Here is a 27,327-nt window from a genome sequence, read left to right as displayed (position 1 = left end):
AGACTATAAGCAGCACTTGTCTGATCGCCTCTGCTACATAGAGGTGATGAGCAGATCACCTCTATGTAGCAGAATTGATCCTGTGCTATGAGCGGCTCTCATAGCGATCAGTACATGACAACCACTGGAGTCTGCTGCAGACCCAGGGTTGTCATGCCCACCCATCAGTGACCCGCGATCACGTGACAGGGTCACCGATGGGCGGGGTAAGTGACGCGTTTCCGGCGTGGCGCTGTTAAATGCCGCTGTCAGAGATTGACAGCGGCATTTAACTGGTTAACAGCCGCAGGTGGATCGCCATTTCACCCGCGGCTGTTGCAGGCACATGTCAGCAGTAAGAATCAGCTGATATGACGTGCCCGGTTCAGTGCGGGCTCAGCGCCGGAGCCCTCACTGAACCGGGGGTGATGGCCTGGTGGAAGAGGATAGACCTCCATTCCAGCCTCCATTGCCGGTTTGCTCAGCATCATAATAGCTTTTGAGAGTGGTGGCTTGATAACAATGGAACACCCGATGCTGGACGTCTGGCTTGTTGCTCAATGTTGTGCAACTACCTTCTGAGGATTTGTTTAGACAGTGTTTGATGCTTTAGACATGGTGTGTGATGTCCAATTTCACTTGCAGTACAGAACGGATGCCCCAGAAGACAGTTTTCAACACTACAATGTGACAATTGCTGACTCTACTGTAAGCAGCCTCTGCGGCCCAAATGTGCTACTGTTGCGCCCCTGCGGGTTCAGTCGCCACAGAGGTACTGCATCTCACCCAGAGGTGTGGTATCACTCTCAGGTAAGGATGGAGTACTGCTCGGGACCCAAACACCTGCATCCAACACTACACTACTCCAGACCAGCAGGAGTTGAGCTCTGTCCCTGACTGGAGTGGGGGGAACTAAGAGAAAGGGAACCATGTAGTGGGTGTGGGTGGAGGAAGAAGATCAGGGGAGCACTTGAGAAGAAGGATATAAAAAGGGAAGCCATCTTTGGTGTGTAGTCAGTCAGTGGAGAAGATGTGAGGAGTTCAGTCAGTTCAGTCAGAGGAGGAGCAGGAGCTCTGCAGGAGCTCTGTTCAGGGAAGAGGGCCTAGTGAGAGCGACACAGGACAGACTGGGGAGAGGAGCAGGAAGGAAGGCTCCAGAACAGAAAGGATCCCAGGGGCACAGGCAGTGCGGATGTCACCCGTGCGCCCGAACCCACCAGGAGTGGAAGGATCAGGCCGCAGAGAGGGGACCGGCCCCTAAACTAGCAGAGTTCTTCAAGTCTCAACTAGATTACCGGAGGGTGCAGCATTTCAGGTGCGGCAGCAAACAGCCACATCTAATTGCCAAAAAGGAGGCCATAGAGGACCCAGGGGACAGAGAAGACGTCGCCCAACAAGGTCCGCGGTCACTGGCTTAGGACACTGAGTGTGAGGCGCAGGGCAGGAGGGTGAGAGCCAGCACAGGAAGACGGCCAGGGGGAACACACAGAACGGGGTCCCGCTAAGTACTCTGGAATTGCCTGAGGGCTTGATGAACCCCTCTCTGAGTAGACACAGGACAACGTGGGAGGTTATACACCGGTAACTATAACCTGGAATCTTGGCAAACTGTGAGTAAAACCCTGAAGACTGCACCCCACTGTCTCTGTGAATAATTTCTGTGCCATCACCTGCCTGCGCTACACAGCACCCGTCACATCTACCTCATACAACATCTACACTGCCCTGGGGCTAAGCTCTACCTGTGGAGAGCTAAACCAACTCAGCTGCATTAACAACAGCTCCAGAGGACCTGCTCCGCAGCGGCGGCTCCCTTTAGCAGCATACCACAGGTGGAGTCACGAACATTAAATACAAAAATTCTAAAAATCCCCTTTTATTGACCGCCCTGGGTCACGGACCAGGTCACCGCCACTGTGACATCTCCCCTAGCAACGATCGGCCCGGCTACCGAGTACCCTACGGCTCAGGGGGTGCGTCACTACCATGGCCTGCAACATCTCAAGACTTGTCTCCCCTCGAGCACATCTGGGACATCATTGGTCGGCAATTGCAAAGGAGATGCCATCAGCGGATCTTCATGATTCGCAGAACATTCCTCAGACAACCATTAATAACCTCATTGATAGCAACCAAGGATGTAAGTGCCGGAATTTCTGCCCGTAGCATTCATACTCCATATTGAATATACTGAGCTTATATGAAAAAATGTTTTTCTATTTTTTCATAATTTGCAAACGATCAACATGTCTATCTATTCTGTGCTTTCCACAATTCCATGAGTTTCCTCTATTTTATATTTTGTAATTTTTTCTTCTCTGTGCTCTTGCTTTATACGGGCCCGTTGTCCATAATAGTGATATTTTCCCTGCTGTGGTAACTGAGTGACGGAAGTAATCATGGAGATTGAGAGACATTTAGAATGTGACCTCTTGTAACCTAGTTGTTTTTCAGTAGGATATAAGACACATCTGCTCTCAATAGTGAGTTTAAAAAATGACCTGTAGGTTTCAAGGCCTGCAAAGCTGAAACGTGTGCTGCGGGGAAAACACTTCTCCGGGCTGAGAGCCGTGATGTAATATGACAGTTGAGTAAAAGTTTTAGTTCCTTTTTGTTTTTTACTTCGAAAACATTTTGGATTTCTGAAATTCTCAATTTCAAGGGTTATTGCTTGTTTAACCTGTTGCTGCTAAAACAAAGTTCTATTAATAATGTAAGAAGTGCATGCAATTTCTCCTATTACACACCGCAATCAGGGCCGTGTTGTTCTTTTATAGGGTTAGGGCTCTCAAGGTTTTACTACTCAGTCTACAAAAATATATTCATATTATATACTGAAGGTTTCTTTGGTTCCCAAGTGATAAGTGACCCCCAAGGAAAATGTTACCTTTTGGAGCCAATCAGTTAACATTAGATATTTTGCAAAAAAAAATATGAAAAAGCTTCAATGGCTCTAAAGGATTGCAATATTTTTATTTTTATACACCCCACATCACAAAATTTTAGAGTCCAAGCCTAGTTCAAAATCTAACATAACCAGGCATAGGCAAAAATTCCTTCTGATTATTCATGACGTTATTCCTTGAGCATAACCCCCATACTTATGCCCTATTAAGACACATCAACATCTTAAAATGAGGTTCCTAACTCAGTTTGTGAAATGAGTGGTTCTCGCTCTGATGGACTCAGCTTGACCATTTGTTCAATGGATGGACATTGTTTGTCACATACTGTATCTCCAGCATTCGTCGCTGCATGGTAAATGGATCGCAGTCTCTGGCAAAATAGGCTGGACTTGCCACATTAAAGGGGTTTTCTGTGATTAGACAACACATTTCATTTCATTGAAATCTTACTGTATGTTGTACAGGGAACCACTGTACAGAAGTTGTATGGAAGATAATTAACAAGTGACAGTAAAGGCCCTCACTAATTATCTACTTAGTGATTCTCCAAAATGAACAAGTGTGCAAATTAGTATCTGACTGATGAATTTAGATCTCCTCCACATGTTTTGATGGGTTTACTCTTGATTCTTTGCCTTTTTTGCTCATTCCAAATCATAGTGAAATTGGCCCCAGTGTGTCTGAAAAGTAACCGTAAGATCCATTAGGGCCATGGACTAATGAAATTGATGGAATCTTCTCTATGGTGATGCTAGATATGTTGGTGCTATATTAAAAGTAAAAACATAACAGTAACTTAATTCAGTTGAGAAAAAAGATTCATGACTCCTTAGGTGTGGTGTCCAATTTGATCATTCATGTCAGCCGGACCCAGATAGTCTTCACTTCTGAGACTAACATCCTTGGCCCACCATCCCGGGCACCTCTGACACTAACATCCTTGGCCCACCATCCTGGGCACCTTTGACACTTAATAGACCTGACACAAAATCATGACTTGCTATGTGACATCATGATGTCAGGTGCAAGAGGTGGCAAGCATGCCAAGGCCAACGATGCGAGCCTCAGAAATGAAATCTGCCCTGGTCCAGCTGCCATGTAAGACCAGACTCAAATCATGAGCAGGACAGCACAAATCTTTTTTCGCAACTCTATAAATTAATAATTAATAACATGTAGCAAGTTAAGTACAGATGTGGTTAGCATTGTTAAACTGAGGCCCCTGTGCCCACTTTTAGAAATTGTCTCCACCATCTATAAAATACCTTCCACCATTTGTATATGCCCATGATAAAAAAAAAAATCCAAGATTGAGAGCACAAGACCTGGTTCACATTATACTAGATTATTACACTTGGTTGTCAGATCCAACATTTAAATCAAATGGTGTAGAGAGGTGGCTATGCTGCGCTGCTGGCGTTTCAATAAATGGGAATGTCCAGAAAAGGAATTAGAATAAGTATTGTAGTTTAATCTGTACGTGTTTCGAAGTCCAACTGACTCCTTCATCAGGATAACCACAAGTTTTGTGATTCTCCTGATGAAGGTTTTTGGTGTCCTGATGAAGGAGTCAGATGGTCTTCGAAATGCGTCGAGATTAAACTACAATACTTATTCTAATTACTTTTCTGGACATTCCCATTCATTGAGATGCTAGAAGCACAGCATAACCGTCTCTCCCCACCATTAGATATCCCTTTGTTTGGCATACGCACTGGGTGAAGCTCCTGGTGTGTAAGTCAAACATATCCATAGGTTTCTATGTAACTAAAAGAGCCTAAAAGAATGCCCTACTGGTCTTCATTGGGTCAATATGCAGTACGTCGGTATACCTTTTTAAAGACAGTGCATTTTTTTGCATTAGAGTGGCTTAGCAAAATGAAGGTATATGTCTAATGGAAGGCTCTATAAGCGATGTGCACCGAGACCTTACTCTTATTCATAAAAGCTGATTTTAGATGACCTATACCGGGTGCAATATACTGATTCCGTAACACAATACTCTTGAGCTACATGTACTGTAGATCACTATAGAACTTTATGATGATCTATGTTGAGTCTCTTCATCACCAATGTGACCATTTTACGGCCATTCGAAGCTCACTGAAGTTTTGTCGTAGGTTTAAACAATTTGGCCCATCCAAATCAAATTTTTAAGATGTATCTGAGTGACTTGTTATAAAAATAATTTCCATGGGGAAATCCCTTGAATAAAGCCCCATGATCTATTCCTAATTTGCACCCACTCATTTCCTCTACTTTTTGACCTCAACCCATTGTCCCGTGGCCAGTGCCCCAAAGGTGACATGATCACCGTTGGTACTAATTAGGGATCATTTGTCAAACTTGACATTTCATATTGATATCTTTTCTAAAGAAAATAAAGATCCAGCGAAGGCTCTAAACCATCTGTTCCGTGATTGTTGTGTGATATTCGCTCGGGTGTCACAAAAATTGTCAAAAATTATTGTAAGCGATTGAGAAAAGTGTTGAGAGTGGAAGTACAACCGTAGCCTGAGGTGGACTCACATCGCAGAACAGAAGGAAGGACACCTGATACGCCTTAGCTGGAGATTACTTACCCTACACATGTATTTTTAGATATCCAAGTTAAGCCCTACGGCAATATCTAGGAAGAAAAAAAACAGAGTGTAGAAGGATTTAGTCCTCATTCATAAAGCCGTCCTACACCTGCCTTCACTACTTCATCTGTGAAAAATTATGTGTGTGACTGTTTCACCCGCCTTCTCCGTGGAGTGCTGAAACCAGTAAATTCTTTGCTGTGTAGCTCATAAATTTGGGCTTACTTGTAGGGGACTGAAGATTTAATATTCTGTACCTATGATAAATAAAAGCCACAAGCAGCTCTTTACTGAGCTTTCTGCATCCCTATAACTTGATGCTTTAGTAGTTACCATTTCTGGAGTTCGAGGTGAATTCTAATATCCTCTACGATCGCCAGCAGAGGGGTTATTCTAATACCTTGGAAATTTTAAGGACAACTCATTTACTTATAAGATTTTACAATTAAAATCTGTAAAAAATGTGCAACTTTATATTTACTTTGTTTTACTTGTCGGGCACTGATATTTAGCCAGACGATTGTTTTCTTCTCCATTCACAAAGTCGCACATGTTCCCTGTATCTAAATATCCAGGTCAAGGTGAAGCCAAGAGGTAGCACATTTGACTGCTATGGGGCACTTTGGGAGTGGATTGAATCCGGTAGAGAAGTGGCACATGGGTGGTACAATTCTCTTTGAAATTTGGTGGAACATAACAATGTAGGTGTATTCTTACCAGACAAAGTCGGGAAGGAATTTGGCCCAACAGTATGTAAAAGGCAAGAAACACCAGGATCTCCTAAACATGAAATCCAGAACCACGATGGTGCTCAAAGTTTGGTCTTAGTTATGTAACCCTTCTAGTCTGTGTATGCCTTTGGGCCAAGTGGAATATTTGCGTCTCCCAATATCCAGAGTTGATACCTTGACATTACTCGTCTGCACTTCCATATTGTCTTCTGTTTGAGAGAGGCAAAAGTGCCCAAACTGGACATTTGGGACAATTTTTATCCATATTTTCACCCATGTGTCATTTGTGTCCATTTTTTTCCATCTGTATGCCATTCATGTGTCCATTTTTTATATCAATATGGCATCCACTATTATACATTTAAAGAAATGTAAAAGACCAAATGCAGTTTCCTGTGTTAACGACTGCAATGTATCCGTAACAATCATATGCAATACTAATGAACCATTTTGGGATCCGTATTTTTTGTGCACCCAAAGACTTGAATGGTTGAGTTTGATTCCAAAAAGACAAACCAGACTAGTGCCTGCTGTGCTTTTTTACATACGCCTTTATGTAAAACAGCACGGCATGCATTAGTCTGTTTTTGTTTTTTTAGATGAAATTCAACCATTCAAGTCTATGGGTGCGCAAAAAATTACGGATCCCAAAACATCCGTGGGAAAAAAACTCTTATCTGAGCAGTCCTATTCAATAGCATTGGTCCGTGTTCTATCAAGTTATAACACGTACGTAAAATACACCAGTCTGAATACCGCCTAAGCAACATATAAAAATTGGAGTCCTTTAATAACTTTGTTTCAGTGTCTACGTTTTTTCATCTCCTCTGTTTCGACCATGTGCGTCCCTGCTAAATCTGAGCCATTTTCACTTTCCAAACAAATATCGCACCTTGCGATTAAATCGTATAATTAACATCATTCATCAAAGGAACCTGTTAAAATGGATGCACAGTAAATATCACACATGGCAAATAATGGGGAAGAACACCCCAACTATTAATGTGCCCTATTTATTATGACATGTCACACCCATCACATGCGCAATTACTGACACAAACATGGAAGCCGGAGACCTGTCAGCCCATCACATTCCCTTGTATTTAGTTATTGCTCATTAGGAGTGACACTCGTGTCATGAACTCCGGAGACTGAATAGTCAGAAAGACAAATATCTGCAGAGGTAATTTGGTAACATGTGCCTAATGATTCCCTATAGCTAATTATGGAATCAATGGGACATTTTTTTGGGAGCAACATATAGTGACAGATGCTATTGCACTTTGCATTGACTTCCTTGTCAGCTGAGCTTACAATCTATAGTGAATAATGTAAAGGGATGGGAGGAATGTTTGCAGATTGGGACTGCCGTGATTTAACACAGATTAACACTAATAGCATCATTAACGTCCTGTGTTTTGGCACTGGGTGACAGGTGTCATAATAAACTGGGGGGAATGAAGGCTGGAGTGATGAGGAAGGTACTGGGATTAGTCATCTGAGGAAGCCAGTGTTTATTTGAATGTGATCTTATACAATTTGCAGAACAGGGACTGCTATAATGAGACATGAAGAGATGGGAATTAGGCTGGAGGTACACGTGCTCGATGGCTGATGCACAACATATGCAGCACAAGACGGCAATTACACCATTCTAGAATGTGAGGGAGTAATGTGCACCTTGAAGGAAGGATGGCTCCTTTAAGGGTTAGGTCATTAAAGACAAAGATGGCATATTGCTAAGATATTGTTACGCATCTATCCTGGATCCGTGCTTTGATTCCCTCACCCCGGTCTGCTAGACTCTGTTGTACTCCACATTGGGCTTTACAGATGGCCCAGCATGATCTCGTGTAATCGTGTGCCTATATAGGGTTCAACGAGACACACTCCAGTGTCTTGGTAATAAGACTTCAGTGTTCCTAAGACTCTGTGTTTCTCTATGCACCGTAATCTGCTTTGTTGGCTGTTTGCGGTGTCCAGGACGTTTCCTGCCTGCCTGCAGCTTCCAATAACACAGCTGTCTGTCCGCAGTCTCCAGGACATCTCGTGCCTGCCTGTGTTTTACAAGTATCCCTGCTGTCTTTCTATCGACTCCAGGATGTCTCCTGCCTCCCTGCATTTTCCAGTATCCCAGCTGTCTGCATTCTCCAGAATGTCTCCCATCTGCCTTCGATTTCCAATACCCCAGCTGTCTGTCCACGGTTTCCAGGATGTCTCCTGCCTGCCTGTGGTTTCCAGAATCTCAGCTAATTGTCTCCTGTCTACCTGCGGTCTGCAGTCCCTCAGCTATCCGTTTCCTGCGTTTCTCACCCATCTGTTGTACCGGCTCCCATGGCCCAGGTGCCCACCCGGACCTTGGGCTTGTAGGATCCACATCACCTGGTGAGCCTAACAGATATACCGTCAATGTCTGACCTACATACTGTATAGTCATTGGCCAACCATGTGTCTTCTGAAAAAGTATGAACTAATGATGCTGATAACTTTCCTAGTACCACTGCCAACTTGCAAGAACAGACATACTGCATTTGAAGCTGGACAAAGCTGATTGTTGTTTTCAACTATATTCTGCCATAAAGGAATCTCATTTTACTGTGTGACGACACAGGAAATTGGTAGGTGGAGGTTTCGTCCTAGCACCTGACTGTGCTCCATAGATGCATCAATGTGTATAATTATTTGCCTTTTATTCAATGTTGGCTTACTGCCAGGATTCAAACTTGAAACCTGTAGCATGGAAGGCAGAAACATTAGCAGTGAGTCACAGGCTGCTCTGTTATGTATAAGAAGATTTTCTCTACCTAAAGATCTAAATAGATTATCTATTAAAGATCCAATTAATACCAAGAGTCATTCATCTATTTATTTGTAAGTAATGTATTTGTATAAAAATGTTCTTTATTCTAATGTATAGCATATTTTTCTTCCGCCAAGACATATTGGGTTTTATTATTATCCCCACTCATGTGCTGTGAATGCAAACGTCAGCAAGTGTCTGAAAGGGTCAGGTGACTTGTGGATGATATCACTTTTATTACAGGCAGGACCACCAGTGCTGCCCCTCTGGATCGGCAAGAGATTCAAATGCTAGGCAATTATTATTTCTTTATATTCTAACATTTCTTACCTTAAAACTAATATTGTATAATTTTTGAAATACCTCTTTTAATACCATAATATGTGCTACCTGAAGCTGCCACTAGGGGCTTTTATTATGGGTTGCAGTAGCTGTATAAAGCTCCCCCTACTGGTGGCTGCAAGTTGTGTGTCATAATCCCAGAAATGGCACCCCTATAAAGATATACAGGAGTAATAATCCCTATGTAATTTTACCACATCAATGGTGGACACTTTAGATGTAGAATAAATAGCCATAATGGACATGGTCACGTTTATTGATTATTGATTGGACACCTCATGACGTCACTTTATTGTGTCTGGTCAGTTTTATGCTTCTTGGCTCTGGTAGAATTTCTTCTCTAGATTTTTTGTCTTACTTTTTTCCATGCAGAATCCGAAGAAGATTGACAGGTCAGGAATGACTCAGACCCAACCTTGACATATGGCAGTGATTTCGGGTGGAGTGATAGAAGAAGGATGTTTGATTGCTTCTCGTGTTCAGTGATTTCATGGTGTGCGCAGGGAAAATGAAGATGTTAGAGGTCACTGCTACATCTATCCTTTCCATAGATAAAACAAGACTAATAATAAAGCAATTACAGACTGTGGGGAAGTACAAGGGCAGGCTCATTACCGTGGTCTTGGGAAGCCAGTGATGCGGATAAGCAGTAACAGCTTGGATTATGGATGGTTAATAGGGGTAATTTCCCTTCAATAAGACTATTTGTCTTTTAATCAATGGGAACAGATGAATGGTAAGTAGAAGATAGAAAATCAAGCTCCACTCTTACATCAGATCCCAAAAAATATCCACAGGTGTCCATCCTGTACCACAGTCACTTTGTTTTAGTTACTAGTAGAGATGAGCAAATCAATTCGTAACTAATCGAATCTGTTCCATAAAAGAGAGCCAGTCATCTTCCTTTGAGGGCCATTTAGAGGTTAAAAAACAATAAACATTATATACAGTACAGACCAAAAGTTTGGACACACCTTCTCATTTAAAGATTTTTCTGTATTTTCATGACTATGAAATTTGTACATTCACACTGAAGGCATCAAAACTATGAATTAACACATGTGGAATTATATACTTAACAAAAAAGTGTGACACAACTGAAAATATGTCTTATATTCTAGGTTCTTCAAAGTAGCCACCTTTTGCTTTGATGACTGCTTTGCACACTCTTGGCATTCTCTTGATGAGCTTCAAGAGGTAGTCACCGGAAATGGTCTTCACTTCACAGGTGTGCCCTGTCAGGTTTAATAAGTGGGATTTCTTGCCTTATAAATGGGGTTGGGACCATCAGTTGTGTTGTGCAGAAGTCTGGTGGATACACAGCTGATAGTCCTACTGAATAGACTGTTAGAATTTGTATTATGGCAAGAAAAAAGCAGCTAAGTAAAGAAAAACGAGTGGCCATCATTACTTTAAGAAAGGAATGTCAGTCAGTCTGAAAAATTGGGAAAACTTTGAAAGTGTCCCCAAGTGCAGTTGCAAAAACCATCAAACGCTACAAAGAAACTGGCTCACATGAGGACCGCCCCAGGAAAGGAAGACTAAGCATCACCTCTGCTTCTGAGGATAAGTTTATCCGAGTCACCAGCCTCAGAAATGGCAGGTTAACAGCAGCTCAGATTATAGACCAGGTCAATGCCACACAGAGTTCTAGCAGCAGACACATCTCTACAACAACTGTTAAGAGGAGACTTTGTGCAGCGGGCCTTCATGGTAAAATAGCCGCGAGGAAACCACTACTAAGGACAGGCAACAAGCAGAAAAGACTTGTTTGGGCTAAAGAACACAAAGAATGGACATTAGACCAGTGGAAATCTGTGCTTTGGTCTGATGAGTCCAAATTTGAGATCTTTGGTTCCAAACACCCTGTCTTTGTGCGACGCAGAAAAGGTGAATGGATGGACTCTACATGCCTGGTTCCCACCGTGAAGCATGGAGGAGGAGGTGTGATGGTGTGGGGGTGCTTTGCTGGTGACACTGTTGGGGATTTATTCAAAATTGAAGGCATACTGAACCAGCATGGCTACCACAGCATCTTGCAGCGGCATGCTATTCCATCTGGTTTGCGTTTAGTTGGACTATCATTTATTTTTCAACAGGACAATGACCCCAAACACACCTCCAGGCTGTGTAAGGACTATTTGTGTTAGAACCTTGCTGTTAGGTTTTTTTTTCCTTTGCTGGTCACATGACCTTGTTGGCCTATTTAGTCCTGCTCCGCCCTTCTGGCTTTGCTGGACTTCATTGTATATCTACTTTCTAGCTAGCCTGTGCTCTGTATCTAACTCTGTTAGTTTGCTTGGTCTACGGACCTCTATGTTCTATCTATTTTGTTTGTTCGTCTGTCTGCTACTTTTTCTGTTAGGAGGTGTCCCATATTCCTCCCAGTCCTTAGTACTTGTAGGGATTCCCTCCCCAAATCTATAGGTCTCCTTACAGACTAGATTAGGACTTTAGCAGGTCTGATCGCAGGATCAGGTTCCCTGTTACATCGTAGGGATTCAGCTGAGTCTTATAGTAGGGACAGATCTCCTCTCTTTCCTTAGCTTTGGTAGCAGAACATAACAGTAAGTCCAGCCTGTAAATTCTCTAAGGAAAGATTTTTTTTGTTCCATCATGGTGTCGGTTCAGGATTTGGCTAAACACCTGCAGGGACTCTCTCTGGAAGTGGCCGAGCTCCGTCAGCACGTGAGTAACTGTCCTGGAGCATATTTCTTGGAGCCTAAGGTATGTTTGCCGGATTTATTTTTTGGTGAACATCGAGAATTTTTTTCATTTAAAAATGCTTGCTTATTGTATTTTCGTTTGAGACCCAAGTCCTCTGGGGATGAATCCCAGCGCGTAGGGTTCATAATGTCACTTTTGCGCAAAGAGCCTCAGGAGTGGGCCTTTTCTTTGCAACCTAGTGATACATGCTTCAGATCAGTGGATAGTTTTTTTTCTGCTTTAGGACTATTATATGATGATCCTGACCGTGTGGCATCAGCTGAGACTGAGTTGAGACGTTTAAAACAAGGATCAGGTAATATGGAAAAATATTGTACACATTTTCGTCGTTGGTCCACTCAAACAGGGTGGAACGATTCTGCTCTGAAAAGTCTATTTCTTGCTGGGCTCAGTGAAAAGGTTAAAGACCTGCTAATTGCTTATCCTACACCTGAGGATTTGCAACAGGCTATGCAATTAGCTATACGGGTGGATAGAAGACTGCGTGCTAGGGTTAATGAGAGCAAATCCTCTGCTATGTCAGTTTCTGGTTATGATAATGTGTGTACTAACAGTGGTGAACCGATGGAGATTGGATCGGTGGCACCTCGCTCTCAAGAAAAACACCGTCGTTTTTCAGAAGGCTTGTGTTTCTATTGCGGGAAATCTGGTCATTTGATTAAAGGCTGTGAGCTTCGTATGAAGAAAGAAAAAAAAATGGTCAGTCACGCCCGTATTGCCTGTTTAAATTCCAAGGGTATATTTTTAGCTGCTTCCACGATTGCTCAGGAAAAATTAATGGAATTTCGGGTGTTTGTTGATTGCGGGTCTACACTGAATGTTATTGATGGGGGATTCGTGGAAAAACTCAATTTAAAACCTGAACCTTTATCATCCCCCATTGCTGTGGTTTCTGTGGATGGCTCCCCTTTGAAGAATATTACTCTCAAGGTCAGTGAATTTCCTCTCACTATTAATGGTGTTCATCATGAGAAATTGGATTTGGTAGTGTTGAATAACTTGCCTTCTCCAGTAATATTGGGTTTGCCCTGGTTAAAATTTCACAATCCTGTACTGGATTGGTCTACCAGTGAAATTAAATCCTGGAGCCATAAATGTTATGACAAGTGTTGTAACGGGCGTATTGCAGCTTTGGATAGGGGAGAATTGCCTGTTCCTATTCAGGATTTTTGGAGAGTTTTTTCTGAGAAAGAATCGCAGGTTTTGCCTCCCCATAGAGACTATGATTGTTCTATTGAATTTGTCCCTGGAGCGACTCTTCCTAAAAGTCGTTTATTTAACCTTACTATTCCTGAGAGGAAGGCTTTGGAGGAATACATACAGACAAGTTTGGCCGCCGGTCACATTAGGCCCTCTAAGTCTCCTGTGGCGGTTGGATTTTTTTTTGTAAAAAAAAAGGACGGCGGTTTACGTCCTTGTCTGGATTTTCGTGAGATTAACAAAATTACGGTACGCAATCCTTACCCACTGCCATTGATTCCTGATCTGTTTAACCAGTTATTGGGGGCCAAGTGGTTCTCTAAAATTGACCTTAAGGGGGCATACAATCTGTTGCGCATGAAGGAGGGTGATGAATGGAAGACTGCTTTTAACACTCCTGTGGGTCATTTTGAGAATCTGGTTATGCCTTTTGGTCTTACTAATGCTCCTGCATTTTTTCAGAATCTGATTAATGACATCCTTAGACCTTTGATCGGTAAAAATGTGGTTGTGTATTTGGATGACATTTTGATTTATTCGCCAGATCTGGAGTCTCATTGGCGGAGCGTGCGTGAGGTATTACAGTTATTAATGGACAATTCGCTTTTTGCTAAGCTGAAGAAATGTGAGTTCGCTGTACAGAGAATTAGTTTTTTGGGCTACATTATCTCCAGCAAAGGTTTTGAGATGGATCCGGTTAAGGTTCAGGCTGTGCAGGAATGGCCTAGGCCTATTGGTTTGAAATCGATACAGAGGTTTTTGGGTTTCGCCAATTACTATAGAAAATTCATAAAAAATTTTTCTAGTATTGTCAAACCTCTGACTGATCTCACCAGGAAAGGTGCTGATGCGGTTCAGTGGTCTTCTGAGGCCATTGAAGCTTTTGTGTATCTCAAGGAGAGGTTCACCTCTGCTCCCATCCTTATGCAGCCTGATGTTACTAGGCCGTTTTTGGTTGAGGTTGATGCTTCCTCTGTGGGGGTTGGCGCAGTATTGTCTCAGGATAACGGGGATGGATTACATCCCTGTGCATTTTTTTCAAAAAAATTTTCGGAGACTGAATTGAATTACGATATTGGTAATCGGGAATTATTGGCTATTAAACTCGCATTTGAACACTGGCGCCACTTCTTGGAAGGTGCGGAATTTCCCGTTCAGGTTCTTACGGATCATAAAAATCTGATATATCTTGACGCTGCCAAGCGCCTGAATGCCCGTCAGGCTAGGTGGGCACTGTTTTTCTCGCGGTTTAATTTCTCCGTTACTTACATCCCTGGTACTAAGAATGTTAAGGCGGATGCCTTGTCTCGCAGTTTTTCTCCCATAGTCGGTGCTGAGAAAGAGGAAAACATTTTACAAGAAGGTGTTGTGATAGCTGCTTTAGACTCCGTTTTGGAAGATGAGATTCTTAAAGCTCAGGAGAATGCCCCATCTAACACTCCTCATGGGAGGTTGTTTGTGCCTGGGACCTTTAGGAGAGATTTGTTTGTTGAGTGTCACGAATCTCGGTTGGCAGGTCATCCCGGAATCTCTGAGACCAAGAGACTGGTGGGTCGCAGTTTTTGGTGGCCTGGATGGCAGAAGGAAGTCATTAAGTGGGTGCGCCAATGTACTATATGTGCTAGATCTAAGTCCTCACATACTCCTGCTGCGGGGTTGCTTTGTCCTTTGGAGGTCCCCAGTGCTCCTTGGACACATTTGGCTATGGACTTTATAACTGACCTTCCCCCCTCTGAGGGTTTTACTGTCATCTGGGTGGTCGTGGACCGTTTTAGCAAGATGTGTCACTTGGTTCCCTTCGTCAAACTGCCCTGCGCTAAAACTCTCGCTAAGGCCTTTGTCAAGGAAATTGTCAGACTTCATGGCGTTCCTACTGACATTGTTTCTGATAGGGGTCCTCAGTTCGTGGCTCGTTTTTGGCGTGCCTTTTGTGACAGGTTGGGAATTCATTTGTCGTTTTCGTCCGGATATCATCCTGAATCTAATGGCCAGACAGAAAGGAAAAACCAGGATGTTGAGCAGTTCTTGCGTTGTTTTGTGGCAGACAATCAAGTGGGGTGGTCTGAGTTTCTGCCACTTGCCGAATTTGCTCTGAACAATCATACATCTTCTTCTGCTGGTTGTTCGCCTTTTTTTTGTTGTTCTGGGAGACATCCGTCGTTTGGGTCGTTCTCCAAGTTGGGATCTGCCGTGCCTGAGGAGGAGAATTTTTCCGGTGATTTGGAAAGAGTTTGGACGGATGTGCGTGGTAATCTTCAGGAGGCCAACAGAAAATCTAAAGACTACTTTGATAGGAAACGACAGGAGGTTTTGTTCGCTGTTGGTGACATGGTTTGGTTGTCCTCTAGGAATCTGCGGTTGAGGATTCCTTCTAAGAAATTGGGTCCCAAGTTTGTAGGGCCCTTTAAGGTGCTTCAGGTTGTCAACCAATCTGCTGTTAGGTTGGAGGTTCCTACCTCCTGGAGAATTAATCCGGTCTTTCATGTCTCTCTGTTAAAAAAAGCTGTTGTGTCGGATGGTGACGCCTCTGCCTCTGTTCCTCCGGTGGTGGAGGACGGGGAATATGAAATTTCTCGCATCCTTGACTCTAGACGGTATAGAGGTAGTTTGCAGTATCTTGTGGCCTGGAAAGGTTTCGGACCCGAGGATAACTCTTGGGTGAGGTCAGATGATGTTTCCGCGTCCAGACTTATCAGAGCGTTTCACAGGAGATTTCCTGATAAGCCTGGTCCTAGGGGATCCGGAGGATCCTCTTAGAAGGGGGGGTACTGTTAGAACCTTGCTGTTAGGTTTTTTTTTCCTTTGCTGGTCACATGACCTTGTTGGCCTATTTAGTCCTGCTCCGCCCTTCTGGCTTTGCTGGACTTCATTGTATATCTACTTTCTAGCTAGCCTGTGCTCTGTATCTAACTCTGTTAGTTTGCTTGGACCTCTATGTTCTATCTATTTTGTTTGTTCGTCTGTCTGCTACTTTTTCTGTTAGGAGGTGTCCCATATTCCTCCCAGTCCTTAGTACTTGTAGGGATTCCCTCCCCAAATCTATAGGTCTCCTTACAGACTAGATTAGGACTTTAGCAGGTCTGATCGCAGGATCAGGTTCCCTGTTACATCGTAGGGATTCAGCTGAGTCTTATAGTAGGGACAGATCTCCTCTCTTTCCTTAGCTTTGGTAGCAGAACATAACAATTTGACCAAGAAGGAGAGTGATGGTGTGCTACACCAGATGACCTGGCTTCCACAGTCACCAGACCTGAACCCAATCGAGATGGTTTGGGGTGAGCTGGACCGCAGAGTGAAGGCAAAAGGGCCAACAAGTGCTAAGCATCTCTGGGAACTCCTTCAAGATTGTTGGAAGACCATTTCCGGTGCCTAACTCTTGAAGCTCATCAAGAGAATGCAAAGAGTGTGCAAAGCAGTCATCAAAGCAAAAGGTGGCTACTTTGAAGAACCTAGAATATAAGACATATTTTCAGTTGTTTCACACTTTTTTGTTAAGTATATAATTCCACATGTGTTAATTCTTAGTTTTGATGCCTTCAGTGTGAATGTACAATTTTTATAGTCAAGAAAATACAGAAAAATCTTTAAATGAGAAGGTGTGTCCAAACTTTTGGTCTGTACTGTACGTCCTAGTCCTAAACTTGCACCATACGCCTACGCAGCTCGCTGGTCCCCTGCACTAATCTTCAGATCATCTGGCACTGAGGCATGTGATTGGCAATTACATGAGGACGACTCGCGGCACAAACGTCATGACGTGCGTCACCCTACGCGAGGCCTGGAGAGACCTCGGAGCCCGATAAACGTCTTTTCAAAGCACTTTTGATTCTAGCCGAATCAAATCTGCAGGCCAAATCGAACAAATCTGCTGAAATTATTTTTGAGAGATTTTCTCATCACTGCCAGTCGTCAGACCATTGATGGGACATAAGAGAAATATGTGCTATATCCTTCTGCCCAGGGTTACCAAACATCCATAAATTACAGGATAGTCCGCATAAATAGGGCACTTTTTTGACCTGTCCATAAAAAAAACTGAGGCGTCCTTGATTTTTTTGAAGTTGAAGAAACTCAAAGAGATTATTTTGACCATAATTGCCATCATTTTACAGTTTATAGTGATTGCAGCTGATGTCTTCATATCAGAATTGTACAGTAGGATGGATCACTAATCATAATGGTTATTTATGGTTTTCCAATGTGTCTATAAAAAATATAGTCTGCCCGTGATATTTTGATAAGCCATCCAGAAAAAAATAAAAAAGTCGAGTTGGCAACCCTGCTTCTGTCCATCATTACACCGTGAGAAGACAATTCAACCAGGGTCTGAAAGGTTGCAGAGATGTCAAAAACTAGAGCAGAGCAACATTTTTAAAAAAAGGAGACAAATTCAACTAGGAATCATAGAATCAGAGAATCATCGAATGTTAGAGTTGGAAGGAGCCTCCAGCGTCTTCGTGTCCAACCCCCTGCTCAATGCATGATTCATTAAGCCATCTCAGACAGATGTCTGTCCAGCCTCTGTTTGAAGACTTCCATTGAAGGAGACCTCACCACCTCTTATGGCCGCCTGTTCCACTCATTGAGCACCCTCACTGTCAAAAAACAGATGTAGAAAGGGTTTTCTGGACTGAAGAGTCTAAATCTGAGATCTTCAGAGGTAACAGGGAGCAGTATGGACACCTCCATAACTATAAAGGATTCTTCAAGCTATCAGATCCGCTTAATAACCGCCTTTAGTTTAGATGCTGCTTTCTTGCTTTATCTTGTTGTGCCCCTGAGGGTTCAGTCACCACAGAGGTACTGCACCTCACCCAGAGGTGTGGTGTCGCCTTCTCTCAGGTAAGAAGAGAGTGCTGCCCGGAACCCCAACACCTGCATCCAACACTACACTGCTCCAGGCCGGCTGGAAGGGCAAGACGCAATGTATGTTTCCTGCTGAGCCCTGACCCTTGCTGGAGTGGGGGGAACCCAGAGGTAGGGGGAACCAGTAGTGGGTGTGAGTGGAGGAAGTAGTTAGGGGGAGCACTTTGGTAGGAGTATATAAATGGAAGCCATCTTAGGGAGATAGTTCGAGTAGAGGAGAGCAGTTCAGAAGAACAGCTCAGGACAGTTCAGAAGAACAGTCCAGGAGCAGAGTCTCAGTAGGAGTTCTGCTCCACAAGTAGGGCCCAGTGTCAGAGGCCCAGGAGGGGAGCAGGGAGTAGGCTCCGTTCTAAGAAGGGATCCTAGGGGGTACGGCGAGTGCAGGAAGGCACCCGTACGCCCCGCACCTGTCAGAAGACAGGGGGATCGTAAGCTGCATTCTAATCCCCGTGTGGGTCAAGCAGGTCTGTGAACTCCGACGGACAGGAGGGACTTCAGAGCACCCGAGCGGGATTGAGAGTGGGCAGCACAGGCAGGAGGGAGAAAGACCCAGTGTGAAGACGGTCTAAATAGGAACACGTGAAAGTGGGGTTCTGCCAGGTACCCCTGATTTACCTGAGGAAGCACTGAACCCCTACCTGGTGAACGCAGCGCGACGCGGGAGGCTGTAAGCTGACAGTGCACCCTGAGGAACTAAAGAACTGTGAGTAAAGACTCGGATGACTGCACCGCACCGCCTCTGTCCATTATTTCGTCTGCGCCATCATTCTCTCCCTGCACTACAACGCCCAACGCAACCCACACCACCCTACACTGTCCTGGAGCTTGCTCTACCTGTGGAGAGCCACACCATCCCTGCTGCCATAACACCAGCTCCAGAGGACTGCTCCGCAGTGGCGGCACCCCTTAGCTGCATTCCACAGGTGGCATCACGAACACTTTAAATCCCTTATAAAAAAGCCCCCCCTTTTTACTGACCACCCTGGGTCATGGACCGGGCCAGCCACTGTGATATCCCCCGGCAACTAGAGGCCTGGCTACCGAGTATCCCACGGCCCTGGGGGAGCGTCACGTCTTGGCGTCACAAACAGGATACGTGACCAGTCCGTACCGGCGGGTGAAGTGTGCCTAAAGAACTGTGTTATGTTACTGAATGTGGCGCCCGCCCCAGAAGAACAACAGTATGGAAACCCCCATCGTGGGCCGGGTCCCGGAATGGCGCCAAAAGCCAACCCTGCCCCTTGCAACAGTGACTGTCCGCATAGATGTGTCCGTCAAGGCAGGGAGGCCGTCACAGGGAGTGACCGACAGCAGATTGCCATGGGACCGCCCCGTAAAGAAGAGAGGAGGAGGAGAGAAGGAATGGAGACAGGGTGTGATCTTAACCAGCCTAGACAGACCGCACCCGGTAGTCAGAATGGAAGGAAGCGAAAGTCCAGCCTCCGCCTCTGGCCTGCCGCATCGTCAAGTGACCCCCCTCACCCTAGAGGGAGAAACTGAGAAATTGTCCCTGGAGGACGTGGAGTTCCTCCAGAGCGAGATCCTAGAGCTGGGCCAACAAGTGGAACAAGCCCAGCAAGCAGCGGTCGCAAAATGGAGGAAAGAGCTGCTAGAAAAGTTGGCAGCACGGCGGAAAGCAACGACGGATGCCAGCAGCGGCACCCCAGCCCCGGCGGAGCTCGCGGAGAACCAGGAGGCCATATGGAGTACAGGAGCAGGTAGGAAAGAATCCCCTGCCCCGGGTGCTGACAGCGCCGACCTGTTCCTGGGCCTCTTTTCCCAGCACTCCCCATATGCCGAGATGCCCTCGCTGGAGCAGCTACTCAGCCCGGAACCTCCACCCCCGGGCGCTGACCCTGAAGATCTGCCGTCTAGTGCCCTCCCGGAGCCTACACTAGGCGCTGAATCCAGGGGCCTGTTGCTGGATGCCCTCCAGCGCGACGCGGGAGGCTGTAAGCTGACAGTGCACCCTGAGGAACTAAAGAACTGTGAGTAAAGACTCGGATGACTGCACCGCACCCCCTCTGTCCATTATTATTAGTCTGCGCCATCATTCCCTCCCTGCACTACAACGCCCAGCGCAACCCACACCATCTTACACTGCCCTGGAGCTTGCTCTACCTGTGGAGAGCCACACCATCCCTGCTACCATAACACCAGCTCCAGAGGACTGCTCCGCAGCGGTGGCACCCCTTTGCCGCATTCCACAGGTGGCGTCACGAACACTTTAAATCCCTTATAAAAAAAAGCCCCCCCTTTTTACTGACCACCCTTGGTCAGAGACCGGGCCAGCCACCGTGATATCCCCCAGCAACTAGAGGCCCGGCTGCCGAGTACCCCACGGCCCTGGGGGCGCGTCAATCTCATGTTGGCAACAACTTTTTTTGTATGGTGTACTGTTCTGCAGGTATGCAAATAAACCACTGTATACCTCAATATATTCACTATACAGCATACAATATTGTATGGCCTACACAAGAGTGCCATATATTGATCAAGCAACAAATGAGCTGTACACTAAATTCATAGATAAAAAAACCTACACAGAAACAACCACCGCCAGATAACAGGAAAATAATATGCCGTACAGTGCCAAAGTAGCAGTGTCATTCAAGCAAATATCGCCATACAATACATAATACAAAATATGTAATATTACTGGCCGGACATGAAAAGGGAATAACGTAGGCCGCAGAGATGATATTTTAGGGCTACTGCCTCCAGGAAGGTTGTGATTTACCTTGCCGAGATCCATTTAGTAGCGAGTCTTTAGGGCAATCTCTTACTGCCAACCAGGACCTCACTGTGTACTTACAAGAAACAACAAATCCAAAAGTGTGTTGTCTACAGACGGCTATCTCTAGTTTGGCTGATAACTAATGTTTTAAGGGTCTTATTTTAACTCCTCCCTGCCAACATTTTGTTTTTTTCTCTTTTGTTTTTTTTCCTCCCCTTCTTCCATGAACGATAACTTTTTAGTTTTCCATCACCAGGATAAGTTTTAGTTGTGAATGACATCATCCATTTTACCATATATTGTACTAGAAGATGTGAAAAACTTCCAAAAGTAGCAATTCCAACATTTTTTTTAATTTTGTATTTATATTTATTCTTTAGTTATTTTTTTAACCAGAAAAATATGTTACAAAGATCAACAGGAAAATTCAAGTTATGGAAAAAAGGGAGGGAGGAAAAGAGGTGGAAGGGGTTGGAGAGAAAGGAAAAATGTCCTGCAATGTTAATGATCATACCTTTAAGTACAATAAAACACAAATTAGTATCCAGGTTAAAATAATCATAGATGTATAGGTATAAACATTTCTTAAGAAAGATTAAAATTAGATATTGCTACTCTAGGTGTGAGATTTATTTTTCTATAGTCGTTCCTATGCATTGTTTTGTTTGCTTCCCATAATGGTCAAATTTTTGGGCATGCGAACTAGATGATTCATTTTTAATTAGAGTACTTTTATTAGTGTTATTTTGGCCATATCAGTGGACCTACTACATTGTGATTGCTTTTTATTTTGCATTTTTTGGGGGAAGGTACACTGACCAAAAAATGGCAATTCTGGCTCTTTAATTTTTGTTCTCTATGCCTTTTAGCATGTGGGTTATAGAATTTTTATATAATTTAACAATTTCCTATGTAGCCCAGTCAGGTAGATTCCCCCATAGATCAAGAAGAGATGATAGCGGCATTTAAGTGCTTGAGCTAGCTCTGGTTGCTGCTGTATTTACACAGACAGTACCCACCATTTATGGTGCAGGATCAGCTCCTGAGCCAGTCCCTAAACCGGCAACTGACATGTGATGTACATTTAGAGTCTGAAATTGACTTACAGATAACAGATTATATCCCTAGTGTGGATTTGCCAACTTTTAATGATTCCTATCCAGGAGGATTTTGATCAAGGTACGAAAAGTGATTTGTTGCCATTTTTCTCACAGCCACAACTTTTTCTGTCCATGCCACTTTTACGATGCCTCAACACCCTATTTACCACCCCTGAACATTGTGTGGATATTATGCCTCTGTCTGATGATGGGACATCCCAGCATAACATACAGGAAACTTTTCAGAAGTCTTTGGTGTGTGCCTAGGAGATTTGCCAACAAACATCTCCAAATATGATCTAATGGTGGCACCAAAGGATTTTTGTAATTATAAAGGAGTTTTCCCTTCCCCTAAAAATCTACACTTCTATGTAGTCTATATATTCAAGTACTACTTGAATTTTAATAGAGTTTTCCCATCAAAGACATTTTGGTGATAAATATCCAATAACTGCATCCTCCACCAATCATGAGAACCTCCTCGTGATAATCGTGATTGATTTGCAGTATTAGCAGTGTGTACTCTAGCGATCAGATATGTGGACATATTTTTCATGAAAAAAAACCCTTTAAAATTCAAGCAATACATTGAATATATTGACTACGTGGATTTTTATAATTTCCTTGGTACTTGCATAGTTTCATGCAAGAGCCCCAATAACTCACATTCTTGTCTATGTACAGAAAAGTGGATAAGCTTATTTTTCTCACTTTTGTAGCTTGATATTTTTGCCATTTCAATTTAAAATTTCAGGTTTTGTATTCGCCTTTCTGTGTATGAGTGCTGGACTGGTTCCATCTCCAGAAGCTCTGGCAGCTCAGCTGATATAAATTGAAAGTGCTTTATATATTTAACAGATTCTGCTTCAATCAGAAATCCGGGACCTTACACTAAACGTCTCTCCAAACACAAATCTTAACGGCAGCATTTATCTGTAGCTGCTCTGTAGTCAGATGATATTTTTTTATAAAAAGTCCCACAATGAGAATATTGGACGCTAAACTATTGTACTGTAATTTAAAGGTATACCATTAGATGGCTATGTAGCACCCCGAGGGCTCGGCTGCTACAGGGGTATTGCACCTCTGCCAGAGGTGTGATATTCCACTCCCGGGTAAGGATGGAGTATGGACCAGGGCTCGGTAGGCTGCATACTCCACACATACCCCATTTCCGAGGGACAGCTCAACGGTGCTCCCACAGAAGTGCAGGCACGACAGCTTCTGTCCCTGGCTGGAGTGGAGAGGGGAAGGAAAACCCAGTGGTGTAGGAGCAGATAGGGGTGGGTCTCTGGGCATAGGTAGGAGCCCATTGGTTGCTAGTCACCTAGGCTCGGGTGCTAGAGGGAGGTATATAAGGTGGGCACCATCTTAGAACAGTGTTCAGTCTGAGGAGGAGTGACAAGGAGCAGAGCTGCTGCATGGGCTCTGCTCCCCAGGCAGGCCTTGTCAGGAGGCCAGGGCCTGACAGAGAGAGAGAGAGAAGAAGGAACAGAAAGGAAAGTAAGAAAGGAACAAGAACATCAAGAAAGGCCCAGAGACACGAGGACAGAAGGAACCCCATAGGCCCAGGAGATTGCGGGTGAAGGGTTGGCAGAGCAGGGTACCGGGACCCAAATTGGTGGAGGCAACAGATTCCTCAGCCAAGGACCGGAGGTTGTGACCCCATCTTGGTGCGACCCCTCACTACATCCACCAGGAAAGCATACCACATAGGGTCAGGGAAACTGGAGATAGGTTTCGCCAATAGAAGGCCCGAGGAAGCTGGACAAAGGTGGGTCACTGGTGAGGATGGCCAGAGAAGGGAAGAGAAGGGAGCCCTGTGCCACGCTCTGGAATTGCCTGGGAGTTGGTCGAGTCCCCTGCCTGGTGGACGCAGCACGACTTGGGCAGTCATCGCCTGCAGGATTGACACGAATAACAACTGTGAGTAAAGCATTGGAAACTGCAACCCCACGTCTCTGTGTTTCATCGCCGCACCAGCACCATCAGTACTGGGACGCTCACACCATCACTCCCATCATCCATACTAGCTGCCCTGAGGCAATACTTCTCCCGTGGGGAGTTATCCCATACTTGGCTGCGCTTACAACATCAGCCTCAGCGGTCTGCAGCGCAGCGGCGGTCCCCACTGACCGCAATCCACGGGTGGCGTAGTCGGACATTTGTTATTACACTAAGACTGCCACTGATTTGACCGCCCTGGGCACAGACCGGGTCACCGCCACAGAAGACTATAACCCCCAGCGATCCGGCTCCGGGTATCCCTTGCACAGCACAGGCCCAGGGGGCGCGTCAGCTACTCTTGAGATGGGCCAACAATAGGGATGAGTGAATCTGTTAATCTGCAGATTCGCTCAAATTTGCCCCAGAACTGTTATCCTCATCAAATTTTGCTGATGTGAATCGAATGTGACCCTAGTGCTGTCAAATAAAGCAGTTTATTATGCTCTTTAGTCTCCAGACCCCAAAACATAGAGATTGTAAAACTATAAAACATCATGTCTCTTGCCTGTAGCTCTCCACCCAGTCCACTGCTTGCTCCACAAGGCTCCATCTCCAGCCTTCTCTTCATTCTTTGCTAGTTCTTCCAGTGCTGACTAGACATCAATACTCACTATGAATTCATGCCATGTGTTACCCCATGAGGTCACATCTCATTCTAAGACACCAGCTCCAGCTTCAGTCTTCCTTTCACTCTTTACTAGCTCTCCAGTGCTGACTAGACATTGAGGAACACTATGACATCATGACATGTTTTACCCCATGAGGTCACGTTTCATCCTAAGGCACCAGCTTCAGTCTTCCTTTCACTCTTTACTAGCTCTCCAGTACTGACTAGACATTGAGGCACACTATGACATCATGACATGTTTTACCCCATGAGGTCACATCTCATCTTAAGGCACCAGCTCCAGAGGCGGTGTGGGGGAGATATTATGGAAAGGTACAATTTGGGGAGAACATTATGTGGGGGGGTATTATGGAGAGGCGCAGTGTGAGGGAACATTGTGGAAAAGGGCTGAGTGTGGGGGACATTATGATGAGGGGCAGTGTGGGGGGGATATTATGGAGATGGGCAGTGAGTTGGGGACATTAGGGAACGGAGTAGTATGGGGGATACTATGGAGAGGGGCAGTGTGAGGGGGATATATTGTGCAGGAAGCACAGTGAGAGGCAATTATTTATTGAAGGGTGCAGCATAGGAGATATTTATATTTATGGGGCAGTATAATGATCCCTATACTTCTAAGGGCATTGTGTCAAGAAGTGCTGCTGAAGAAGGAAAAGGGGGAAGTCTGCAGTGATGAGCTCTAGGCGTGAAATCTCATGATAGTGTCTGTACTACATGAAAAGAAAAGGGATGGGAACGACTTGAATCAGAGAAGATGTCACCTGTAAGGTACCTGTATGTAAATGTTTAATGTGATACTGCCTGCATCTCATCAGTGCATTGGTTCCTGTATGGTCCACAATCTGATGATGGCTGGTAACAACAACTTCCAGCATCTCCTTACCATTGTTAAGGAAATACTAAGAATTGTAGGTTCAAGCAATACAATTATACATGGGGCTGACCTGACATTACTAAGCTTCATTCTGTATACATGCACTGATGGTGATTGTGGTGCTGCATTCATGTACTGACTGCGGTCCAGGCTTTGCATTCATGTATTTGACTCGCCCAGGGGGATTTGGGGGGAAACTCGGTACCCGGGCCTTTACCTTCTGTGGGATGTCACGGCAGTCGGCTCCCGGGCCCGTACCCTGGCATCACTCTTTAAAAGGGGTTTTAGTGTTTTTGTTAACAGTTTGCTTCGTGACGCCACCTGTGGTTTCCGGTAATAGTTACCGGCTCTGCTGCAGACCTCCGGGGGTGATGGGATGGCAGCTGGGATGTTTCTGCTCCACACAGGCGGAGCGGGCCCCCAGGGCAGAGTTGATAGATGGGAATGCAGGGTGTTGTAACGTAGGAGGGATGATGGCGCAGCGGCAATAACCGACAGAGACAGTGGAGTGCAGTCGTCCGATTTTACTCACAGTTCTTTTTGGATTCCTTAGGTACACTGTACAGGTTACCGCTTCCCGCGTCGCGCTGCGTTCACCAAGCAGGGGTTCAGAAGTCCCTCCGGCAATTCGAGAGTACTTGTCGGGACCCCCTTTCTATATGTTCCTTTCCTCAGCCATCTTTCCGCGCTGGGTCTCTCCCTCCTGCCCTGCGCCTCACAAACTGAGCCCCAAGTTGGCGTCCTCGGATCCCTCAGGGACACCTGGAGTTCCCTGGTCCTTCTCGGCTACCCTTCTTGGCTGCTAGAATGCGAGTATGGCAACTGTACCATAAAGGTCAGAAGCCTCCGGTTTCCTAGCCGAGGCTTGAAGCGACATGACTAGCCCAGGGACTGGTTCCCTTCTTGCGGCCTGATCCCTCTGACTCTTGGCAGAACGAGCGTACGGGTGGCTTCTTGCTCCTTCCGTACCCCTGGGACCCCTTCAGTTTCCGGAGCCTTCCTCCGCTGGGCCTCATTTACTAGGCCCACTCTGGAGCAGAGCTCCTGAAGAGTACCTGCTCCTCTTACTAGGCACAGAACTCCACCTACTACTGCTACTCTCCTCTACTTAAGATGGATCCCCTCTCTATACTCCTAACAAATGCTCCCCTCCACTCCTTCCTCCACCCACACCCACTACTTGGTTCCCCCTCACTCTGGTTCCCCCCACTCCATACAGGGACAGGGCTCAGCAGAACACAGCGCATCTTGCCCTTCCAGCCGGCCTGGAGCAGTGTAGTGTTGGATGCAGGTGTTGGGGTCCCGGGCTGCACTCCTTTCCTTACCAGAGAGTGAGGCACCACCAGTTGTAGTACCCCTGTGGCGACTGAACCATCAGGGGCGCCACATATTGATGGTGGCTCTGATGCTGCATTCATGTACTGATGGTGGTTCTGGCACTGCATACGTATGCTGATGGTGGTTCTGATCTTGTACACATATAGCAATTCATAATGTGCTTCATGGCTATGTTAAATTTTAAAAATCCTCAAAACTTAGGGATTTGAGATTATAAGGAGGATTTGGCGCATTTCTGCTGCAAAAACTCAGTTTAAGCTAGCATGTGTTCATACTGATTTTTTTTTAGCAGAAATGCTCCAAATCCTCCTCAAATACTGAAAACTTGGATCTGGTGATGTATTGATGTACTAATGATTCATGTAAGTACTCCTTTAAACTTTTTTTGATGTCCTTGGGAATAGATTAGAATGGCAAAAAGGCACTTGGACCAAAAAAGGTTGTGCACCCCTGGTTTACAATCTTTTCACTCATCCATGGCCAATAATGTTTGGTCATTAAGGTAGCAGT

The sequence above is a fragment of the Phyllobates terribilis genome, unplaced genomic scaffold, assembly GCF_046119375.1.
Source record: "Phyllobates terribilis strain yellow unplaced genomic scaffold, ASM4611937v1 Scaffold_3__8_contigs__length_932513732, whole genome shotgun sequence".
In the NCBI taxonomy this organism is placed as follows: domain Eukaryota; kingdom Metazoa; phylum Chordata; class Amphibia; order Anura; family Dendrobatidae; genus Phyllobates; species Phyllobates terribilis.
The sequence above is the reverse complement of the archived record's forward strand: the minus strand, read 5'-3'. Positions refer to the sequence as shown.